The sequence below is a fragment of the Jaculus jaculus genome, chromosome 7 (genome assembly GCF_020740685.1).
Source record: "Jaculus jaculus isolate mJacJac1 chromosome 7, mJacJac1.mat.Y.cur, whole genome shotgun sequence".
NCBI classification, from domain to species: domain Eukaryota; kingdom Metazoa; phylum Chordata; class Mammalia; order Rodentia; family Dipodidae; genus Jaculus; species Jaculus jaculus.
The window spans coordinates 149,067,824-149,082,006 of NC_059108.1; the positions used below are offsets into that span (position 1 = coordinate 149,067,824).

General features: G+C 51.2%; 1 long non-coding RNA gene and 1 other non-coding gene across 9 annotated transcripts in view; both read right to left on the reverse strand.

Moving 5' to 3' along the window:
• LOC123462083 overlaps positions 1-10,280 on the reverse strand; it is a 67,250-nt gene extending 56,970 nt beyond the window's left edge. For 3 of the 8 annotated variants that reach the window (XR_006638103.1, XR_006638094.1, XR_006638099.1), the window contains exons 1-2: positions 10,016-10,154; positions 6,594-6,685 (exon numbers count right to left, since the gene is read on the reverse strand). This is a non-coding gene — a long non-coding RNA (uncharacterized LOC123462083). Of the gene's footprint in view, positions 1-6,593; positions 6,686-10,015; positions 10,157-10,236 lie in introns of those variants that run through there. The other 5 variants (XR_006638098.1, XR_006638096.1, XR_006638093.1 and 2 more) reach the window with 4 other exon arrangements.
• Positions 7,597-7,662, reverse strand: LOC123462665. Its single transcript, XR_006638447.1, has one exon. It is a non-coding gene; the product is annotated as a small nucleolar RNA SNORD112 (small nucleolar RNA).
• Positions 10,281-14,183: the final 3,903 nt, after the last annotated feature.

Below are 14,183 nucleotides of genomic sequence, written 5' to 3' on the forward strand. Positions count from 1 at the left end.
TGATTTCAAGTCTAGGCAGATGTTCAAATGCCTGCACTTAACCTTCTAGAACCCCACATGCCCCAGGAAAGTGCAGAAAGTAATTTGGAGAGAGAATCTAATGACCAACTACAAAATACATTGATAACTCAATCAGGAATATTTGGATGGAAATAAGGAAATGCTGTTAATTTTCTCATTGTAATAAGGGTATCATATAAGGGTATCTACATAAAGGCTGTGGTAACGGGATCATTCTTACATTTTTGTGAATGAAGACAGCACTTTTTAACTCAAAATTGTTCAAAGGAGATAGTATAATGTCTGGAATTAGCTTCCATACAGACTAAGTTTAGCAGTGGGAGGGAGACACTTTAGGGTTCAAATGGGACAAGAGATGGCAAGATTATAGTGATATAAAAGTTAAATTGTGATTTTTAAGAAATTGCACTGTTTTCTCTATGTGTTGTCTGGGAATTCCTATAATAGAAAGCTTTTAAAATCAGCGAGTAAAAAAAATAAAAAAGATAAGGTGGGAATCAAGGGAGAGATTTTAAAGCTCAGAGGGGTCTAGAGTCCAAGATAAATCGTGAACAGCATTGAGGGGCTGATCCACTAGGAACAAACCATCCTGAGTGGAGAGGGGACTGCAGAGATCCAAATTACTGCAACTTGGGTAGGGCGAGGGGAAGGTCCGAGTGTACAGGGCACAGAGCCAATACCCCCACTTATACCCAAACCAGCTCCCTGTTGGCCCTCTGCACCCCTGGCTTTGCCCTTCTTTTCAAAGGCTCATGGCATCTCTGCTCAGAGTAGAACTGACCAACTGAGGAGGGATTCCCTAAAATGTGGGGGTACCAGTGTGGTTACTGGGACAATGCAGTCATGGGCAGACGTGCTTTGAAGGAGGTGCTAGAGTAGCTGACTCAGACGTGCTGGGAAGGATTCGGCTATCTGGCTTTCAAAATCTTTATTTGTTTTATTTTTTAGCCTTTTTTATGGGGGGATGACAAAAAAAATGTTGTTTTTCTTCTAAAACAATGTGCCACGCTGCTCTTAAGTACTCCAGCCCTTCTCTTTGCTATCGGTCATGGGATAGCAAATTAACTCATCTCGAGACCCCCTTCCCCTGATCCACACCTGTTCCTGGATGTCTTGGTCCACTACATCGATGTCCCTCCACAGCCTCCACTTTCCCGGCTTCCCTGCAGTAGCCTCCAGCTCTGGCCCCATCTTCCCTCTTCCCTTGGGGTTCCCGGGCGTGTGGCCACTGTGCACAGCCTGCAAGCTCTCTCTCCCTCATCTTTTCACTCCCCACTTTGGGAGGCAGGACACAAGAGCAGCTCCGACCCTCGTCCGCGACCGCAGCTGCTGCATTGCAGCCCGGCCGCTGTGAGGGAGGGGTGCAGCCTGCAGACACCCAGGGATACTATCGCCCCCCGCCAGACCACCCGCCCTTCTGCCGCCCACATCTGCTGCAATTAAAAGCGCCGCGGCAAAAGCAAGTCCCTCTTGGTGTCTCCCCCTCCTCACTTTAAGGACTAAAAAACTGTAGCCCAGGCAGCCCCCTTGTGGCACTTGGGGGCGCCACAGACTCTTGGCTGGTGTCTGAAGAATTCAGACCATTTCCACTGCACCGTGAGTTGGCACAAATCTTAAGTGCCAACTACTATCCAATGCAGAACTCTGCACTCTGCATCTGAGGCGGGGGCACCTCTCCCCTCCTCCCCTCCTATCTGCATCTCCCTCTCTCCCCCAGAAGAAACAGGAGCAGACTGGGAGGCCCCTGTTGAATACTGCTCTGACAAGCAGACAGGTGTCTGGCAACCGTAGCTGTGGCGGGAGAAGGCTGTGGGAACGGGGTCTTCTCTTGCAATAGCACTTGATTTCGATCTCTACAGCACATATGGGAAACTGAGGTGAGGGGAGGCTCGGGGTCCCTGGCTCTGTCTGTGTAAAGGCTTAGGGCTCCTCTAGGAGTAGCCCCTGTGAAGGGCATTTCTGTGAGGCCAGGGGGCTGCTTTAGGAGGTGTCTGCTCCCAGCCTCAAGCCCCATCCCCAGAAAGCTAGGGTTTCCCACGGTGCAGCTCTGAAGGGCCCCTGGACGTTCTCTGTCTCCTCTAACTCACTGTCCACACAAACAAGCCCAGCCCCCACTGTTTCTGTCTGCAATCTGCTTGCAGACAGGCAGAGCCCTCTCCACATCAGGTTAATAATGCCATTTTCATAAGCCTCTGCCCATAGGTGCTAACACCTAATTTTGAATCTGCCCTTCAAACGGATTGGGCCACAGAGGAGCTGGGATCTCAAGTACCGCTGGGAGGTGCTTATAACTGATCAATCCATCCCCTGCCCACCCACACCCCCCAGCACTCGGCACAGCCTCGCTGAGCAGTCTTCAGCAGCAGGGTGTGGTGGGGAGCCTCGGAGAGCCTGGGGTTCCATTCTAGCCCGACCTCGCATCAGCTGAGAGACGGTGAGTATGGGACTTTGCTTCTTGGTGCCTCAGTTTCTTCATCAATCAAATGGGGATCATGAGACTTATTCAGGGGATTTCCTAGATAAGTTCTATAGAGACAGCCCAGCTTAGGGCTCTTGCCGGAGCTCCATAAATCTCCCTGCCAAACCCCCCCCCCACCTTTGATCATCTTGATGTCTAGTGTATAGTGACTTATTCTCTGTGTTTTCCCCACCAGTCTCTCTGAGCCTCGAGGACAGGAAGCCGACTGACCGGTCGACTGACTGACCAACAGACCAGCATCACCTCGTGCCCGGTCTCACTCTCTGGACTGGGCCCAGAAAGGTAAGTGTGCTGCGGTAGTTTGGAGTGTGAGTGAGTGTACGGACGGCTGTTCCCGGTGTAGGAGATGCCTGGAGCCGGCTGGCTTCTCTTCTCAGACCCCTCCCTGTCTGTGCTGGCCTTTCAAAGAAGTGGCAGGAAGAATGTCCCTTTCTGTCTTGCTGCTTTAGCCCTTGAGCTGTCACACACTATGCAAGCACTCCGTCTATGAAATGCAGATGTGGGCTCTGCGTGGCATGCTGCCGCCTGTTACATCTACCTGGAGTTCCCCAGGCCAGGGGATGCCCCTGGCCAGCTTGATGATGCATGTGGCTACGGCGACAGAGGGGCCTCTGTCGGGAGAGGTTGCCATTTGCATTTGGTGCAGGGTCTTGAAAGGCCAAGCTGTTTTGCTCTCTTGTGACACTTGTTACATGCTGCCCTCCTCTCCCCGATCCCAGCGTCGACTGCACAAGCATTTATGAAGTGCCTGATGTATGTTTAAGTTACTCTCAACTCGTTGCGTCCTCACTCCCAGCCAGTGAGAAGCTCTCACCTCTATTTCACAGGGGAAAATTGAGACCCTGAGAACTAAAGGGAATTTCGTGGCCTCACAGCTAAGGAGTGGGAGTCAAGCCCTCCAGAAATCCCCCAGCCCGGCTGCAGCAGTCGCTGCCTTCTCCCACGGCTGCGAGGTGCCCAGGGCCAGCCAGGCGGCCGGCGGCACTCTTGAAAAAAGCCAGGGGGCTTTGCATGGAGAAGCTTCTCCCTAGCAACTGGGGAAGGGGGGAGGGAGAGGGGGGCTCAGAGCTGCTTAGGCAGAGACACAGAGCATCCCCCACCACCACCCACAGGGAAGTTCCACACCCTCCCAAGGCAGCAAGGCAAAGGCTTCTGTCCCAGGCGCAAAGGACCAAGGCAGAGGCACTTCATAACACTGCAGAAACCCCACACTTGTCCTCGCTGGGGGCGGGGGGGGGGGTCTGACTATCTGGCAGGACTGGAAAGAGAGGGAACTTGAATCCTGAGGAAGCCTGAGCGCCGAGGAGAGAGCAGCTGCTGTGCAGCTTCAGGCAGATGTGGAAGGCAGGGGAGGGCCAAGGGCAGCAGCTTGGTGTGCAGACCTAAGCAGGCTGCTTGTGAGCCAGGGAGCTCCCAGTTTCAAGAGGCATCCAAGCAAAGTGGCAGGATGGTATGTGACTGGGGACGCATGCAAAAAATGGTTCTCTGGGTAGCGGCTGGTAGCACGCAGAACTGGGCCTCTGAGAAGCTGCCACAATGCTGACACCTGAGCAGGCAAGTGGGGATGGCCAGAGTAGGGCCAGCTGGGGTCAGGGCAAGGGTGAATGGCCCTGGCCACAGGGAGAAATGGCAAAGGCACAGGGATGGTTGGCGGAGGACGGTTAGCCCAATGAGGCCATGAGGGAGAGGAGCAGAGACTAGAGGTGAGTGCTTCTGGCCAGTGGGGGATGGTAAGGAGTGTCTGCGGCTAACTCCCTCTTAAGGATTGGGCCACCTAGACTGGTCAAGCAGCCCAGAAGTGCTGGCTTGTGTCTGCCCTGAGGCAACAAGCTGGCAGAATGGGAGGAGGGAGTCAGGAGAAGGGGTCTGGCATGTTGAGGTACTAGCTGGTAACTGTAAAAGCAGGATCTTATTCTGCAGGTTGGGCCCCAACCTGAGATCCAAATGGTGGCCACACTGTTAACTGGGATGCTCTGGAGATTTGAGAAAGCACCCTCATTCCACACTGAGGCTGAGGGGACTATACTAATGAAGTACCCACGCCAGAGTTGAGGGCTGCCTATCCTGGCCCATTCATGGGGGCTAATTTTCCACGGGCTTCAGGTGAATGTAGCTTTTAGTAGAAGTGGAAGACCTCGGGTAGAAGTGCCTGTGTTCTGCAGTTTCTAAAGGAGTTTCTTGCCTATTGTTCCTAGTACAGGGGTGTGCACATGTTTGTGTGTTGGGGTGTGTGTGTGAGAGAGAGAGAGAGAGAGAGAGAGAGAGAGAGAGAGAGGCGGCTAGAAGGCTCTCTGGGTTCCTTGTCTACAAAGTGTCCAGGGTGGCCCAGCTAACCCTTGGGCTGCACCTCCATGGGGCAGAAAGATTTGGAGAAAGGAACTTCATTAGGGCAAAGAGTCCCTGCTTACTGCTGCCTGGCTGTCCTGCACCCGACAGACAGATCTGTTGCACTCAGGGGCGCTCGGCTGCTCCGACCGGCCAAGTGGGGGCAGCATCGTGTTACAGGTGAAAGGCTGACTGGTGGCTCTTGTCCAGGGCCAGTGGACTGCGGGCCACCACAAGGTCGAGAAAGGCAAGCCCTGGGGAAGTGGTTTGCTTTCATAAAGCCCTGGCTGTTGGTTGTTCCGTTGCTAATGAGTTTGTTTTAATCTGTTAAAGGATTTATTTGAAACTCTCATGTGAAACATTTGGCAACACGGTATTCCTACGTGTGTGATGGTCCTCTGAATTGTTACATGGAGAGGGGGCCCCACCAAGTGTGGATCAGGAAGAGGTACCTATTATGTAGAACTTTGTAAATTAACACTTTAGGTGGGGAGGGGCTGGAGACCCCAGACAGGGATCAAAAGTAAAGTATTTCACTGTGCCTATGCAAAGTCCCTCAAATCACTAACCTGGAGCTGAATCCAAGGGACAACTGGATAGGGAGTGGCTGGACTGGGGGGGGGGGTTGATAATTCCTGTTGCTTCAGGCAGAGATATGAGGCATGAGATCAGGAAAGGAGCTTTCTATGGAAATCAGGGGCCACAATGTGGGTTGGGGCACCTTCTGCCCAAACCCCCTCTCACTCCTCTAAGCACCAAAAAGAGAGGCACAAAGAAGATCACTTGTGTATGCCAGGCGACATGACATGCAAGTCCCACATCCTCTGGGAAAGCTGCCTGACGCTCAGAAGGCTCACTGAGGCTGGGTTTGGATGCTTCATTGTGTCACTAAGGATTTAGGGGGAGGTCCAGGAATTGTAGCCCCCTGGAGATGACCACCCCTGCTGTAAAATCCTGTAAAAAGTGACCTGAGGGTAATCTGACTTAGTGTGTGTACATATTTATACAAAAATAAAATTCACTCACACTGAAGTGTCCGGGAAACCATGGACAGGCATGGTCCCTTGAGGGCGTCTGCAAGGGGTCTTATCTCCATGCGCATTCTTGGAAGTTGTTTGTTTCCCCTATGGGGTCCGAAAGGAGTGTCCTCTTGAGGAGGACCAGTGGCTCAGGCAGGGGGACGGACTGGGATGGGAAAACCCTGGATTCCCTTGGGAACTCAGAACAGCTTCCAGCACCAGTGATTTGACTGAGCTGTTTTCTCGGTGAGATCTCAACAGCACTGTGTGAGGCAGAGATGGCTTTGGGCTTCTTACTATCAGGAAGCCAATTCTCAGAGATACCTATGTACTAGCCAGGGACACACAGAGCCAGCTGCCTCCTCTATAGTGGATTTGAGCTCAGGATGGCTGCCTCCTTGCAATGCCTCCACTAGCCCCCCAGGAAAGAAAGGGTACCAATCTTTAACCACTTTCTGGTCCCTCCTTGACACACTGACCCATGGAGGGAACGCAGACAAGACAAGATGGTGTCCACTCTCAGCTCTGTCTTAATCCTGTCCCCATAATCTACAACATGGCCCCAGCTGTCACCTGCCTTTCCTTCCCTCTGTGTCCTGAGACCCGGATATTTGCCCTAGTAGGAAAGCAGCAAGCTGCAATACAGCCAGTCATTACCAGGCTGCAGTTGTGCCCTGAAACCCATAATGGGGGGTCCTCACCCTGAGTGTGGGTGGGTGTGTGTGTATACATCGCGACAGCAGACTCACCAGCAGGACGGAGCAGGCAGCATGACCCTCTGGCCAGGAGCATTTCAGTTACAGAAAGTCATTCCCATACAATGAGCAGTAGCTGGAGGTTTCTAGAAGGAACAAATGAAAAGGGGTGATTAACAAAATTTGGCCACTTTGGTTAATTCTAGGAAAAATAAATAAATATTCTCTTAGCCTGGGAAATCTTGCCCACAGGGCTGCAAGATTCTTACAACATGGTCTTGGGGACATTGGAACGTGCTGGGCACACATCTACCTTTGAATTCACCATCACGGGTGTTGTAAGCCTGTTTTTGAATGTCGGGGCAAACCTGGTTGAAACATCAATGTGTGTCCAGCAGGGAAATAAGGGATGGAGGACATGAGGTGGACATACGTGTTAGGTCTGTGCCAGGCTAATGGTTTTGTTTTGGTTTTGGTTTTTTTTCTGGACTATATCCCAAAAGATTGGGAGGTCAACTGAGGAATTAAAAGCAAGACAGAAACAAGGTCAAAATGGCAGTTTAGAAAAATTACTCAATGAAAATAAATGTGTGCAAACCATTTAACCAGCTATCCCACCCCTAAGGAATTGGTATAAACATAGTCAGGATTTGCTTAGAGGCTCAGCTACCAGAATATTCTCTGCAGTGATATTGAGGATATTGAGCCACTGCACAAAATGGAACCGGCTTAGGTATTCTTTTTTAATCAACCATAGGTTGAGCCAGATCCTATTAATTAAACTGTTTGTCACATGCTCGATCCTTGTAGACATTTCTTTTATTCATGTATTCATGTTTATTCTTTTAAATAATATAATGAACACCCAGGAACCCATGACCTGCCCAGATGAGTGGGACTTGGACTAGCTTCCCCTGGCACACTTTCAGGTCTCCCAGAGGACGTACAGCTGGGATTTTCAATAAGAGTATGGTGTAATTGACAATGGTTGCATACATATCCTGGAATATTAAACAGCTCTTAAAAAGAAGGAAGCAGCCGAGACCTATTGTCTTTTAATGGACCCGCAGAACTGGATTAATCACCACCTTTTGTTCATAAACACTTTCTCATCATTGGTCAGGGATGTCCCCTTTTATCCTGCTAATTTATACATTCGTATATTCATTTGCAACAATGTCATAAACACTCATGAGCCCACTCCCCACTTCCAGATCGCTCAGCAATTACTTACACCTGCCTCTAGGCTGCCCCCACCGGGGGTAAATTAGGACCTGGGGTTTCCATGACAGAAGTGAGGTGTTTAAATCAACTCCAGTGCGAGGGTGTTACGGGAACCTGGGGTGCTGGGTATAATAAAGAATGTCGTTGATCTTTCTTACTGCCAAGCAGATTCTTAGGAGGAAAAAAAAAAGCTAATGCAAAACTCAAGAGGAAATATACACTGTGATACAGCTTGTATCAGAAAGAAACCAAGATCTGTACCTCAGTGCTGTGTGTGCCTACATATGCAGATGGGCAGAGAAAAATAGGGAGCTGAATACAGGAAATTGATCATAGCAGCTCCTTTGAGGCAGGGGCTGGAACTGAGAGGGTTAAGGCCCTGTGTATAATTGACTTTTACTGATTTGTATATTAACTAGAATGCATTTCTGATATAATTACAATAAACATTTTGTTGGGGGTTTCTTTGGCTATTTGGGTAAAGGATTGTTTTGGTTATTTTTACAAACACGATCGGCATTTTGTCTGACAAATAATGATTCAGTGACATATGCCCAAAGTTCTAAAGACATGGGGGATTTATGGTTCATATTTTCCTTTCCTTTCTTTATTTCTTTTTATTTTTAATTCTATGTACTCTAAAGCCCCAAGCCTCTGCCAGTGCCTGTCAGTGACAAGCGGCCGGCAGGTGTGAGCCCGTGCCTGTGATTTCACCTCACAGCCGCCCAGCCTGTGTCTGCACTGCACCCATGGGGGGGCACTCTTCCTTTTTGGTCTTAAGAGGCCCCGAAAGTTAATGCCTTGGCCCGTGTTCTCAGGGATTAGCTGAGTGGAATGAGAACTCCAGGGGAATGTGACATAAAATAGATGCTGGCGAAGGGGACACAGACCTCCAGAGAACCGCAGACGCAGCAGCCTGCATGTGTCAACTGCAGAGACGGCTTGCTGGCAAGGAGTCGGGGCCTTACCGTATGTCCTGACAGCTTGATCCCCGTGCACAACACGCAGATGCCATGTTCCCTTGGAGGGACTTGCACTGGTATTACTAACTGATCAGCGGGGCTCGGCCACTCCCCTGTCCCAGGGCCTGTTGTATCCCAAACCCATCAGAAACCTATCTGAAGTCCCTTTGTCTCCAAGGGACTCAAACACTAAGCTTCAGACCAAATAGCCCAGGCCCCCTGCAGCTGTCTTGGGCTGTCAAGAGTCCCAGAACTTGCACGTAGCTGACAAGGATGGGATGATTGCACTGCTGTCTGCAGAGGAAGACAAAGGGAAGGGACCTAGGACACAAAATTAACCTGACTTTAAACTTTCTGGTTAACTAGTGAAATGTCCTCTCTCAGTGAATAAAGACCCAGCATTTGGAGAATATCTTTCTGATCTTCTGGACAGACTTTGGGCTGAAGAAATACGAGCTATGTTAACCAGTCTTCCACCCATATGCTCAGCCCTTAATTACCTTTGCCACACTAGAAGCTCTGCTGTTTATTATGTGTTTTATGGACTGGACTCAGTCCTTGTGAACAACATGAGGAAACTGTCAGGCTTTTGTAAATGCAAAATATTTTTATGACAGTAGAAAGTTAAAAGAAAAAGGCAATGGCCAGATTGAAGTCCCTGTATTCATCCTGTGAGCTGGGGGAACACTATATGAAGGCAGAAAAGCTAGGGTGGCATCAAGAAAAAGCATTAGGAAACCAACACTGCCCTCCTTCTTGACCCTGACCCCTCCTTTTCCTACTACATAGAAAAACAATGGAAAGAGCTTTTAAGGAGACACTGGGAAGACAGACCCACTTAAATAAGATTCCCTTTCTCACTGGGTGTAGTGGCACACATTTTTAATCTCAACCCTGGGGAGGCAAAGGTAGGAGGATCACTGTGAGTTTGAGGTCACCCTAAGTAAGACTACATGATGAATTCTAGGTCAGCCTGGGCTACATTGAAACCCTACCTTGAAAACCAAAAAAAAAAAAAAAAAAAAGACTAACCAAAAGCAAAAGTTACTAAACAATGCTGTCCCCATCCCACAGTGTCATGTGTCCACAGTCACCCCCCCAAAGACAGCTCACCCTAACAACCCACATAAGCCCCATCACAAGTAAACCTGTGATCACCTCGGCACTCAGTGGCTCGTGTTGTGGCCTGCATTGGCACTGCCTTCTACAGTGGGTATGGAGGACCTCTGCTCCCCCAGAGCATCCCTCCCCAGCCAGGCGGGAAGGTGTCAGTGAAAAGGGCGCTCATACCTGGGTGTCTGGCTGGGGGATCTCCAAGGTCACACAGGACAGTAGGCACCCTAGGAAGGATCAGAGCCGCCTCTGGAACCCACTGACTCACTGCCCCTCAGGGGGCAGTGAGCCCCGTCTGCAGAATGAAGGGGTTGAAATTAGTTCCACTCTAAGAAATGTACAAATTTTCCAGTTGTCTAAATGAACATATTAGGGAGGAGAAAAGATCATTTTCAGACCTTTTTCTTCGATCCTGGCCCAGACATATGCTTCCCTCCTGGGAAAATGCAGCCATTTTGCCTCCAGGCCACCTAGAGGGAAAGAAGAGAGAAGCCATTACACAACCCGAAGGGCCAGCACACCCCTGCTGCTCCGGGAGCTTAACCCCCACCTCACGACCACCAGCAGCCCTACTATGTGGCAGGAGAGACTGGGAATAACAGAACCAATCCCAATGGGCACCAGGGCCAAACATTTCAGGCCCTGTGGTGGAAGAGCCACCAGCCTGGGAAGAGAACTGCCCCTGGAGGGAAGATTAGCAATAGGGAGGCCCAGGCTCCAAATTCACATCAGCCCTACATTCATTTGCCAGAGAACCCAATGGAGGTTTTCCTCCAACCTCGAGGAGGCCTGCCAATAGCCTGAAGGTGCAGCTAAAGACTAAAGGCTGGACAAAGGCACCAATATGGCAGGTGTGGCGCTCTGACTGGGGCGCACCGAGCAGGAGAGCTTGCTCAGGCCCAGAAATGACAATGTGGCCAGCTCAGGGCAGAAGTGCTGACCCTGGGCCCCAAGTCCTCTTCCACAAAGTGGGAATTTTAACAAAGTGAGGCCTGCACAGGCTATTTCCGGGGGCGAAGGAAGTCAAGCGTGAGCCACTTGCACGCATGCCTGGCCCATGGGAAGCACTAGACTACCATCGCGGGGCAACGCGAAAAAGTGGCTCACAACAGGAAGTTCTGCACTGCCGGGCGGGCTTAGGGAAACTGTTAGGCTGACACTGGACAGAACATCCTTCATCTAAGAAAACACATTTTTTTTCCCCCAGCTTTGCTGAAAGAAGCAAGGTTCAAGCCCAGTGGACCAGAGATCTACTTGGACGCTTGCAGCCAAGGTAAGCAGGGGTAGGGGTCCCATGCTGGCCTCTGCCGGGCACAGGGAGGAGGGGGTGGGCAATGGGCAGGGTGTGGCTGTGTGCGAGAAAGAAGGTTAAAGGGTTAGCTTGTATTAAAAAAAAAAAAAGGAGAGGGATGTGGCTGGGGTACTCAGTACCTTTGTTCAAATAGTTGAGCCTCTATAATTAGCAGATCTTTAGCCAGCTGTCCTGTCCTGTCTCTCTGCTGACACCAAATAAGTCCATATGATTTGGGAATGACAGCATGATCCTTTTGGGGAGATGGAGGCAGACACTGAGGCCCCCACTTTTGCGGTCTGGCTGCCCGTCAAGCCATGAGGCTGACAGTATCAATAACATGGAAAGAAGGTAGCCTCCTGCCACGAGACCCCTTCCAGGTCCTAACATGGCAACTGCCTGATCCCACACTGGGCAACTGTTCCTGCCTGAACCATCTACCACGGGAGGGGCAAAAAACCCTGGCTCTGAACTTCTCCCGATCTGTCTCTGTCTGCCTGAGCGCCAGGATCCAGCTTCGGTCCCACTAAGACCACTGAGCAATCTCCCCAGACCCCTGCAATTTTTATTTTTATTTTTTTGCAGTGCTAAGAATGAAAATCAGGGCCTTGCACAGGCTGGGTAAATGCTGCCATTGAGTTCTTTTCCTCGCCTTCAGCCTGCGCAATGGCGGAGCACTTCCCGCTGGACCCCGAGGCCAGGGCAAAGCCTGTTGCTGAGACCTGAGTTGTGATGAGGAAAGCCCCATTACCCTTCTCTGGGGTGCAGTCCATTTTCAGCACGTCCACAGCCCATCTCTAAGAGACACAGCACTAGCCGCTCTTAGTGAGGGCAGTGGGGAGGAAGAGGGTATCTGGTGGCCAGGGTCGGACCTCTGTAGCCATTGATAATTAGGGCTCGTGGGCAGTGAGTGGATCCACCCTCTGGACTGAAGAGTGCTCACTTCCAAAGCAGAGCTTCATCCCCTCATGGGGCTAATGAGGAAATTAAAGTTGACACCAGGCATGAAACGCTGTCTACATCTCGACTCTTGCAATTAGAGTGGGTGTTCTAGCAGCAGCAAGCAGTTCACATTGGCCCCCAGGAAAGAGGTGCTCTTCATGATTCATAAATAGGCAAACTGAGGCTCTCCAGGGCGGGCCACGTCCTGCATCCTATCTAACCCCTATTGCCAGCTTCCTCAGAACCAGGCCCACCTGGCTTTGAAGTCACCACCCTTCTACTCCAAAATCCCCCACACGCCTGTGCTGCAGCCACTGAGGTACATGCATGGACCTAGCGCAATACCACCAGCTATGGGGGGTGGCGGGGTGGGGGGGTGGCTGTAAAGCCAGGATAGACATCGGGAGAAACCAGGGTTGGGGCTTGCAATTATACCTAAGATGGGGGAACTTCTGGAATGAAATCATTTGAGGACCCAAATTTCTAAGAGCAGCTGGTAGAACGAACCAAGGCAGGATGGAGTCCCTGAGTGCCACCTGGTTAGGCAGACCCTGTCTCCCACTTAGCCCTCAGACACCTTTCAGGAACCCAGGAACTCAATAGATACTGAAGCAAAATGAGAGGACCAACCACCAGCATACCTTCCCCTGCAGACAGAGGGAAACTGAGGGTGAGGGTAAGAAGTTCCTGCTGAAAGTCAAGGCCTGGCCAGGCCTGGCAAGCGGCACGGGCTCTCTTGCTGTCCACTTGCCTTGAAAGGCAATTGTGGGCTAAGGCGCAGCTGATTGGCTCTGAGATTAGGCAGCCCAAAGGGGAAGGGCGCACTCCTGCTCAGCTGCAGCCCCTGCGGCATCAGCACACTCCCCACCCACAGTTATTCTGGGATGGTGATCCAGCTACCCCTAAGCTGCCAGTCAAGCATGCAGAGATGGGGACAAGGTGTGTTGCTGGGTCAAGGGCACTGCTGCTCTGCCTCTCGATGGGTAAGAGGCTGCGGATCTATCCCGGAGGCCTCCCACCCTGCTGGGAAATGTTGAGCCAGTCTTCTGTCTGTCTAGAGCCATGGGGATCCCCTCCCAAGGATTCAGTTTCCCCCTCATGTGGATTATATCCAAAGCCCCTGGGTACTTAGTATGTAAGGACTTAGGTCCCAGTAACAGACGAAGAAAGGGGAATGATTGGGTTTCACTAAGCCAAGCTGTAAAGGGTCTCTTATCAACAAAGGCTGTCAGGAAGATGTGCTGTGCAGGCCAGCTCCTTACAGACTTGAAGGCCGGTGGGATCATGAGGCTTTCCCACCATGCTGTTTCTTCCCTACAGCAAGTTGAGTGAGAAGAATGACCCAGGCCACAGTTTCCCACAAGGGAAATCAAAAGGCAAAAGCATGCCTGGGTCTGCCAAAGTCCCGGGGACACATGTGGACCATGCCACTGGTCTAACAGAATGAGTCAATAATACAATCTGTGTTCCTTACCATGTACTGTGTGTCCACTCTGTCCACGCCACCAACAGACCAGAAAGCAGAGAGGGGACAGGAGGGACAGGGGGAAATTTATCTTGAGTATCTCGTACTCAAGTGTCTCTGTGTGCCAACTACAAAACCAAAGGGACACGGGGGTCTGCATCTGACGACCACCCTGAAGCTGGAGCTCTAGGTATGAGGGCAGATAACTACATGCCGAGAGGGCGCAAGTATGGCACTCAGAAAAATCTCATGGAACTCCCATCTCTCCTTGCAGCCTGGCTAGCATTACCTTCATCCTAGACTCCTAGGGGGCTCCCTCCTCCTCCTGTCCTCACCTCTCCCCTAATTCTCCCCCCCCCCCCGCCCCCTGGCCCGCACTCAACACTCAACTCTGCTCCTAAATATTCTCTCTTCTCCTCTTCCAAGCTCTATTTTTAAAGTCAGATTTCCTTTACTGTACAGGGAGAGGTATTCGCTGAGGGATTTGCCCCCCCCCGCGCCCCCCCCGCGCCCCCCCCACCTCCAACCCTTCATAGGCGCTCGTTAGCAGCCCTGACCCCATGGGCCACTTGCTCAGAGGCAAGCAAGGAGCTGACCTGACCTGACCGAACAGGCTCTCTCTAGCCATTGACGGTGGTGAGGCTGGG